Source organism: Tasmannia lanceolata, unplaced genomic scaffold, assembly GCF_043159265.1.
Source record: "Tasmannia lanceolata isolate RefF3 unplaced genomic scaffold, GAP_Taslan_0.1 ptg000015l, whole genome shotgun sequence".
NCBI lineage: Eukaryota > Viridiplantae > Streptophyta > Magnoliopsida > Canellales > Winteraceae > Tasmannia > Tasmannia lanceolata.
Genome location: NW_027518692.1, coordinates 12,713,057 through 12,723,147, shown reverse-complemented (window position 1 = coordinate 12,723,147; position 10,091 = coordinate 12,713,057). Strand labels below are relative to the sequence as shown.

Below are 10,091 nucleotides of genomic sequence, written 5' to 3'. Positions count from 1 at the left end.
GAAGCTCCGAGGAATCTCTCGGAGTTCCGAGCTCGGAGCTCCGAGAATTCTCTCGGAGTTCTGAGAAGCCTATTTCCAGCAGATTTTCAATTCTTGTTTCTTATTTGTTTTGGGTTTCCAAATCTTCACCAAGTAGGATTGTTATGAGGGTTCCAAATTGTTGGAACACCACAAGGACAACCACTTAAGCATTTAGGGTGTGTGGATACTTATTTATGCCTCTAAACACCTAAACTAGGATTGGATCTTTACATTCTAAAACGACTTCGATCTTCAATTGCGATGTTTCAACTCTTCATGCGTCTTGGATCTTCGATGTCTTAGCCTTCCGAATGTGGTCCAATGAGAGCTTCTTGGCCTCAATCCAAGCAATCTTGTCTTTATACAATCATGATTTACAACTTAGACAATCAAACACATTAGTGATATAAAATCACTTGTGTATTGAAATCATCAAAAGAAGATGGGAATGCCAATGTGGGAACCATTGGGCTTACAGGGATGTTGTGGTTAAATGTGGTAATCTGGCTTGATGAGGCTATGAGATCAAATTGGTAAGTAGGTTAGATGGGGAAGCTAAATAAATTAGAATATTAGATTTGATTTGATTTGCTGGCAAATTGATGTAGGTAGGTTTGTTAGGAAAGTAGATTAGATTGAGATTATATCTTTCCATGTTTCTCCTTTTGAGTGTTCTATTTAAACACTCATTATTTCATTGTAATTAATTATTCAAGATTAGTGGAAAATTCCTAATTTATCAAATGGAATTCCTCCTACTTTGCAAGAGTAAAAAACTAATATAATACAATCTCATACAAATTTATCATTTCTAACAACAGACAATAGAATGTGATACATTCGTGTGCACTTTCTATGAGAAGAAGTGCTTGTCTTGTACATATAAATAATATAATGAAATGAAGTTCTTCATTCCATTTGTTTACAACAAGAGGGTAGAAAAAGAACACAGTGAGATACCCCAAAGATAAAAAAAACAACGAGAAATGGGTTGTTGGGGCCGAGTCCATTACGTCTATTCCTCCATTAAAGATGGCTTAGGGAAGAGGTGGACGGTGATGCATCATCGGACGAGGTGATGGACGCGGTGATGGTGATGGTGATGACAACCATGTTTCCTTTCGAGGTGGTATTGGACCAACTGCATGAAAAGAAAAAAACGAACTATTAGTTTGGAGAAGAGGCTCGTGAGAGCATTTTGGGATTGTTAGAGCTTTTTGGGAATTGTAATAAACTTTTGACAGTCCTTTAAATACTAAAAAGACAAGAAGCTTCCGCGTAAATATCAAAACACTGCAGTGCCGATATCATTTCCCTTTGTGAAATTGCCTAGGCATTCCTCTATATTATTTAGTAAAGAGAATCTCATCACACATCCTGCATTTTGAAGGAGCAAATAAAAATGGAGTAACTTTGAATTTTGTTAGATGGATCTCTCAATATTTCTAAACAATCAGTCAGGCCAGCTATGTGTGGAGTCCTAAGTCGGTGGTAGTACCGGGTTCCATAGTAGCATGACTCCTAAGTCCATACTAACCCGCGTCTTTAATTTCGTAAGGGTCACACTTTTCGGACTTCTTAATCGCCTTGCCCCACTTAATTAGTTCTCTGTATTTTATTTTTTATTTTATTTTTGAATGGTAGCCAATTGTATTAAGAAGAGAAAGGACCGAGATGGTCGGGGTACATAAAACCAAAAGCAAATTAGTTCTCTTCATAATAAAAGTCTCTCTCTCTCTCTCTCTCTCTCTCTCTCTCTCTCAATATGACATTTTCTAAAAAATAAAAACAAGAAATGTTTTCTCTCTGACAAAAAAAATTCCCATGGCAAATTAACCTATGAAAGGCCGCATAGAGGCCTTCTTTAAAGTGCTGTAAGTGGTGCCCCTAAATGCAACTATACTAATAAGGGCGTTTATGACGCTAGCCCCTCATGCAAGTTCACTTAGGAAGCTGGCTGCAGTGGGGTTTCAATGTAAAACGGGTAAATCTCAGTCATGGGTATTTGATTTTGGTGCAAATACCACAGCCTCTTCTTTCTGGATGGTAATTTATGCAGTCGTTTTAAGAAAAAGGTAAACATATATGAGTGACAATGTAAAAATAGAGGGTGAAAATATCATTTCCCATGTTTGGAATGCAAGAAAAACATCTCTGATGGAATATTTTTTCACTAGAAAAATTTTTCTTCCACAATTAAGAGGGAAATAATATGATTATTGTTAATTTAGAGGGGGGATTTGCCACGGGCTTTCGCAGAAAGGCATTTCGCGGCTGGCTGTTTTAGAGAGCAGCCACTAGGGGTGGACATGGTTCGGTTCGGTTCGGTTCTGGGGTATACCTAGAACCAAACCATATATAATTGGTTCCAGGAAATTAGAACCAGAACCGAACCATTTATCCTTAGAACCGAACCGAACCGGAACCGAACTTGATCAGGTCGGTTCGGTTCTGGGTTTACCCAACCTTTGACCAAATGGAGATATTTTGCCTAATCTCATATTTTTCCTAATCTTCTCAATAGAGAAAATTTTCATGTGGTTTTCTGCTCCATGAACTACAAACAGTTATATATGTTTTCTATCACATATTCATCATTGCGTCCACATTAAATTGGCATAAGAGCCTCTACAATCTATGATTTTACCAGGATTTATCATGGTTGGCCGTGGGAGAAGATCGAATCCAGATGATGTTTTGGGACATTTGGAGGGTGCAATTTTTCAATGGTTCATGGGAAAGGGGGAGTTGCTCCAATTTTGGTCGAGGCACCGAGCAAGTATTCCTAAACTTGAAAAAGTGGAAGAATTTTCCGGCTAATTGTTCAAGACTTAGAGGTTAATGCAACATAGAGGTTAACGCAACAGTACAATGTCTGAACCCCCTAATATCCAATGCAAAAATTAAATCAAACCAATTCCTCAACCTGCATATCAAGGTCAAGGTCAAGTTCCACAAGAACCAATCTTTAAGGGAAATAATCAGGCACAAATTTGGGATAGAGTTAACAGTTATAATCGGTTAGGGGACGCATCACGCTCAGTTCTTGGTTCGGTTCTCGGTTCCAGAAATCCAAACCCAGAACCGAACCATATATAATCGGTTCCCAAACATCTAAACCGGAACCGAACCATTAATAATTGGAACCGAACCGGTTCGATTCGGTTCCTCGGGTTGGACCTTAAACATGTCCACCCCTAGCAGCCACACAGGCTCCCTATTCATTAGATTTTGTTTTATTTAATTCATCTAAGGTAGCTGCTCTCTCATGCAACATCCAGCCGTGAAAGTCCTTAGCAAATCCCTTTAGAGGAATATCGTCTTCAATTGAAGATCCCTCTAAAAAAATATTGAACAAGGCTGGTACAAGTTACTAATTTTTTCACATGTAAAAAAGTAGGAAAATTTTAAAATATTTATCTTTCCAAACTTCTAAAAATTCTTGCAATCCAAAGATTCAAAACAGGGCCTTAGTAATTTAGATATTAAGCTGTTGTGCATCACAGTTGTGTGAAACAACCAATCACTCCAAAAGCTCAAGCTGTTGGAGAAGGCATTATTTAATCTTTTATACTTTAACACTCCCCCTCATGTGTGGCCCCTCTTTGTAGGGTTGGCCTACACGTGGCACATGTGGCCCCACTTTTGGGTTGGCCATTAGATGTGGACTTTTTAACATCAAGGAGTTTTGAACTCGGAACCTTTGGCTCCGATACCATGTGAAACAACCAATCACTTCAAAAGCTTAAGCTGTTGGAGAAGGGGTTGCTTAATCTTGGGAAAATTACATTTACACCCCCTCTAGTTGCTGACACATCCACTTCTACCCATATAGTTTAAAACGTGACAACTACACCCCATGTGGTTTCAATTTGTGTACGGTAGACCCCCTCAGTTGACAGTTCGTCCACAGATTGAAGGGTTAGGATGATCTGATGGAGCTGACTTTTTAGGCACACCCTATCTATGTCAGGGCCCATCAAATGAACGCTTTGGATCATCCAAACAATGTGGGTCCACTGTGTTTTTGGTAGTGCCTGGATCCGGTATGGGCCCACATTGTTTGGATGATCCAAAGCGTTCATTTGATGGGCCCTGACATAGATAGGGTGTGTCCAAAAAATCAGCTCCATCGGATCAACTTAACCCTTCAATCTGTGGACAAACTGTCAACTGAGGGGGCCTACCTTATACAAATTGAACCTACAGGGGGTGTAGTTAGACCTGGCAAACGGGTGGGCCGCCGTACGGGTTCGGGTCAAACGAGCAGGGTCAAAATGACCCGAAAATTTTTATGGGTCACTAAGCTTGGACCCGCGCCCGGCCTGTACAGGCAGGGTCGACCCGCGGGTCACCCGGATTTTTGACATATTTTTAAAGATTTTTTTTGTTTGTATAGGGATTTGCTAGCCACCTTCGCCAACCATCCTTTGCAATGATCATGTGATGTTAGCCCATTTATGTTGACTTTTGAGACATTTGTCTTATTGTGCAAACTGAAAAGATTGGCGGAAGTACGATTTGTGAAAAGGTGGCTAGCAATAAATAATAATCATGCGAGTACTAAGTTTTAAATGAAAAATTACAGAAAAATGGAAGCAAAGTAGATAAATTACGAAAAAAAAATACTGAAAGTATGTTAATAAATATGATAATTACCGAAAAAACTACAAAGAAAATTTAAAAATATGACAATTACGGAAAAAAAAAGTCCAAAATAAAGCCTTTTGCACTTCTATACGGGCACCCGCGCGCACCTGCGGGTCCACCCGGCCCAGCCCAGTTTTGACGGGTCGGGTGGACCCGCGGGTCAATTTCAAACGGGTCATTGATTGGTGACCCGGACCCGTAATTTACGGGCGGGCCGGGTGGACCCGTGGGTCCTGGTCACTTTTTGCCAAGTCTAGGTGTAGTTGTCACGTTTTAAACTATAGGGGTAGAAGTGGATGTGTCATAAACTAGAGCGGGTGTAAATGTAATTTTTCCTAATCTTTTATACTTTAACAAGTTGAGTTACCTTGCCCTTTTTGCTGTACGGCCATGCTAAAGCAGTATATCACACATTGGCCGAGACATTTTAATGGGTAATGTTTCCATATAAGAGGGCATGTGTAATACAAACAATCAGGATAGCATATTCCTTGTGTTTGTGCTTTGCTCCACCCTATCGTTAGGAACATGCATATCAAAAATATCCCCAAACTCCTCCTTTCCATCTTTCTCTTTCTCTCGACCCAAACCTTTCTGAGAGAGAACGAACCGAACCCTCTCTCTCTATCTCTTGTTAAGAGAAGGAGAGATTGGTATTTGTAGCCCTGTATAATTTTCACATATAGTTGACTTCGTGGTGTTGGTTATAAACTTGTGGGTAAGAGGAATTTTCGCTGAAAGCTTTGGACCCTTGTCGTCTAAACCACACTCCAACCATTCAGGAAATAAAAAATAACCTAGTCAACAACGAAAAGAGGCCAAGAGAAGGGAATAGAACTTGCAACAAATTGGAGGATTGGAATAGGCCAATGGACGTGGATTTTGCATGTCTTGGTCATCAAACAATGGCCTCCACTGCCACTTGTGTTGTTACATCCATCATGTGAGGATATCATTTCTTGGGTGCAACTCAGGTCGATCGGCCAACTCAACCCGTCTTTTTCCAACCTGAACCAGACCCGACCCGAGTTCGACCCGACCCAACCAGAGTTTTGAAGCTTACAAAAAGAAAAAAAAATTTGATAAAAAAATGTCGGGTTTCACTCGGGTCGGGTTGCCCAAACCCTCAACCCGAACCCGACCGGATTTCCAACCCGACCCGAAGTTCAACCCGACCCAACTAGAGTTTTTAAGCTTACAAAATACACACACATACACACTAGTAAAAACCCCCGTGCGATGCACAGGCCGACAAAGAACTGTACAGACCACATCATAGGTTGATCCAAACCGTCCATGTGATAGAACCCAAATTCGGGTTTCGGGTTCGGTCGGGTTGCCCGATAGCCCAACCTGACTCGACCCGATTTCCAATTCGGGTTGATTTTTCCCAACCCAACCCAACTCGATTTGATAAAAAGCTTAACCCGACCCAACCCAAATTCGGAATCCGTCGGGTTTGGGTTGAACCCGACCCCCGCGGGAACATCCAAGTAACAACGATGGCTTCAAATTATATATAGTGCTAATGTCCTCACTACCATATTTTATAATGGCATTACTCACCGTATTTTGATGATCGCACTCCTCACTTTATTAAAATGTACGGTATGGCCCGTACCATAGGATGATCCAAACCGTCCATTAGATGGGCCACTGCCTACATAGGTTGTGCCTCAAAAATAATTTTCATCGGTTGATCCGAACCCTCCGATCTATAGAGGGTTATAGGTTGCTCCAAACCGTCCATGTGATGGAACACAACATCAATCGGTTGTGCCTGTAAAATCATTTCCATAGGTTGATCCTAGCCCTCCAATCGATAGAGGTTTCCATAATTATTGTTCCTCTTCAGGTGCCCGAAATCCGCCAATATTTTGCAAGTGTCCTGCATGAGTAATATAAAGTAGTTCTTTCGTCATTGTCATGTCTTTACCTCTTCTTGGTAGTTTTTTCCCGTAATTGTCACAGACAGATACCCTGTGTCGGTACTTTTCGTATGTAGATTACGATTTTACCCTCAAATAATTTCTCATAGAGATAGATGTTAGATATGTGGGGAGGGCAAAAAACCGTAAAAATCATCCACACTGACGTGTTAAATGGACAATAATTGTCCAATTTCTCTTCTGCTATATATATATATATATATTTATTTATATATATATATATATATATATATAGCTAGAGAAAAAGGAATTTCTTTTCTTTTTATCTGAGATTTACACGTCAGCATTACTCTTTTACCATTAACCCCTTTGCTGCTATCTAACATCTATATCTATGAGAAATTATTTGAGGGTAAAATCGTCAATATATTCCTGATATTTTACGTCTCTATTAGATGTCTATGCTTTTCTCACAATTTCTGTCTTATTCATACGAAAAGTAACAACACAGGGTACCTGTCTATGACAATTACGGAAAAAACTACCAACAAGAGGTATAGACATATGACAATGATGACAAAACTACTTGATATTTCGCATTTGTGACAACTTGCAAAATATTGACAGATTCCGAGCACCTGAAGAGGAACAACAATTATGGAAACCTCTTTCAATTGGAGGGCTAGGATCAGCCTAGGGAAATGATTTTACGGGCACAATCGATTGTTGTTGTGTTCCATCACATGGACGGTTTGGATCAACCTATAACCCTCTATAGATCGGAGGGTTAGGATCAACCTATGAAAACTCTTTTTGGGGCACAACCTATTTTGGCAGTGGCCCATCTAATGGACGGTTTGGATCATCTTATGGTACGGGCCATACCGTACATTTTAATAAAGTGAGGAGTGCGATCATAAAAATACGGTGAGTAGTGCCATTATAAAATATGGTAGTGAGGACATTAGCACTATATATAATTTGAAATCATCGCTGTTACTTGGATGTTCCCACGCTATTCAAGAAATACAGAATGATTTATGCCTTTGTTTGGATTGCCATAGTTAGGCAATGGAACCAGTATGTGATTCCGTGCTATTATCAAAATATGGTACTGCACATATTTTCAATCCTATCCCCTCCTTTATACTTTTTAACATAGGCACCCATTAAAGTCACATAATTTCAATCTTACCCCCCTCCTTTATGCTTTTTGAATGAAAAATCTGTAGGGTGATCTTAACCATCCGATTTAAGAGGAACAACATATTATGGAAACCTCTATAGATTTGAGGGCTAGGATCAGCCTATGGAAATGATTTTTGGGGCACAACCTATTTATGTTGTGTTCCATCATATGGACATTTTGGATCAACCTATGATGTAGTCCGTACAGTTCTTTGTCGGCCCGATACTATATAGCAGAAGAGAAAAAGAGAGAATTATTTGAATTTCTCCCAAAATTCTAATAGAATTACACATCACTTTTTTTAACAAAGGCACCCATTCAACCCACATATTTTCAATCCTACCCCCTCCTTTGTGCTTTTTAACAAAGGCACCCATTAAAGCCACATGATTTCAATCCTATCCCCCTCCTTTATGCTTTTTGAATTAAAAAAGTGGACAAAGCAACATGGTGGCCTTTTTTTTTTGCAAAATTACGGATTGAGTGCATATGTTAGATAATACTACGGATTTTTGTTAATATATCACATAATATTACGGATTCAGGACACCTTTCAAAATATTGACCAATTCTGGGCACCTTAGGAGGAACAACATATTATGGAAACCTCTATAGATTGGAGGGCTAGGATCAGCCTATGGAAATGATTTTACGGGCACAACCTATTTCTGATGTGTTCACGGTTTGGATCAACCTATGATGTGGTCCGTGCAGTTCTTTGTCGGCCCGTGCATCACACGGGTTTTTTTACTAGTATGTGTGTGTGTGTGTGTGTGTGTTTGTATATATATATATATATATATATATATATATATATATATATATATATATATATACATACATATATGTATATATATATATATACATGTATGTATGTATATATATATGTATATATATGTATATATGTATATATATATATATATATATATATATATAGAGAGAGAGAGAACGGTTCCTACACACATGTGTAGATAAGTTATCTACACACTAGCTTAAAATAGAGTGGGGGCCACATTATTTGGGTGATCCAAACCATTCATTTTTAAGGCCCTCACATAGATAGGGTGTCCACAAAAAATCAAATCCATTGGATCATCCTAACCATTCAAACTGTGGAGGCAAAAAATGGACTAATTTGTGAAGGTTTAAAGACATCCATTTTACCTCCACAAATCGTAGGGTTGGGATGATCCTATGGATCTGATTTTTTGTAGACACCCTATCTATGTGAGGACCTTTAAAATGGATGGCTTGGATCACGCAAACAATGTGGGCCCCCACTGTATTTTAAGCTAGTGTGTAGAGAACTCTCTACACATATGTGTAGGAACCGTTTTCTCATATATATATGTATATATATATACATATATATATATATACATATATATGTGTATATATACGTGTATATGTATATATATGTGTATATATACGTGTATATGTATATATATGTATATATATATGTGTGTGTGTATATGTATATATATGTATATGTGTATATATACATATATGTATATATGTCGGTTTTCACAGTGGTCGGGCTGGCCAAACCCTCAACCCGAATCCGACCCCAACTCAACCTAACCCGGCCTGACTTTTTTTTGGGTTGAACCTGACCCGAGTTTCACCCCTAATCATTTCCCATGTTCATACTCTCTTATTTATATCTTCTTATTAAGGCATTATTAAGAGAAAGAATATGGGAAACCTCAAGGGGAATGGGATTAGTACCGATAATTAAAATGAATCATCACAAGAAGTGCCCACTGTCTAGTAATTAGTAAAAAAAAATTACCTGGTCGTGGGAAAAAAGTGGGTTGAAGAGGAAAGAAAAGAATTTTTTTTTATCTGGTGGTGGTGGTGGGAAAAAGTGGGATGAAACGGAAGGTTAATTGGAGAGAGTAAGAAAGGAATCCGAATGTAGATATTAATTGCTTAAATAAACAATTGAGTTTTATTAGGTAGAGTTTTAAGGAGTTTTTTTTTTCCTTTTGTTTTAAACGTTGAATAGCCACGTGGGATGATAGCCGGATGGGGACTGTCCACCCTGTAAATCAATGTGTTCCTTCATCTAAAACAATATAGTTACCCTTATGTCATTATGGTGTGTTTGTTGTCCTCCTACTTCAACGGGCCGTGGGGAAAAGAAGAGTACTACGCAAAATTAGTATAGTGGAAACATTTTTTTTGGTAGGTAGTATAGTGGAAACATGGCGATGTATACTCAACCATCGTACAACTTAAAAATCAGGATGAAAATAAAAATACCTTACTTGAATATTGCTGGCGGTGAAGAGGGGAAACAACATGGTTTTAGGGCTTTCTGCAAGGCTGTTGATGGGGAT

At 38.9% G+C, this 10,091-nt stretch overlaps 1 long non-coding RNA gene across 1 annotated transcript; it reads right to left on the bottom strand.

Annotated features, from left to right (window-relative positions):
- Positions 1-803: 803 nt before the first annotated feature.
- Positions 804-5,296, bottom strand: LOC143847465 (uncharacterized). The gene is made up of 2 exons (XR_013235054.1): positions 5,039-5,296; positions 804-1,162 (listed from the first exon to the last, which is right to left on the bottom strand). It is a non-coding gene; the product is annotated as an uncharacterized LOC143847465 (long non-coding RNA).
- Positions 5,297-10,091: the final 4,795 nt, after the last annotated feature.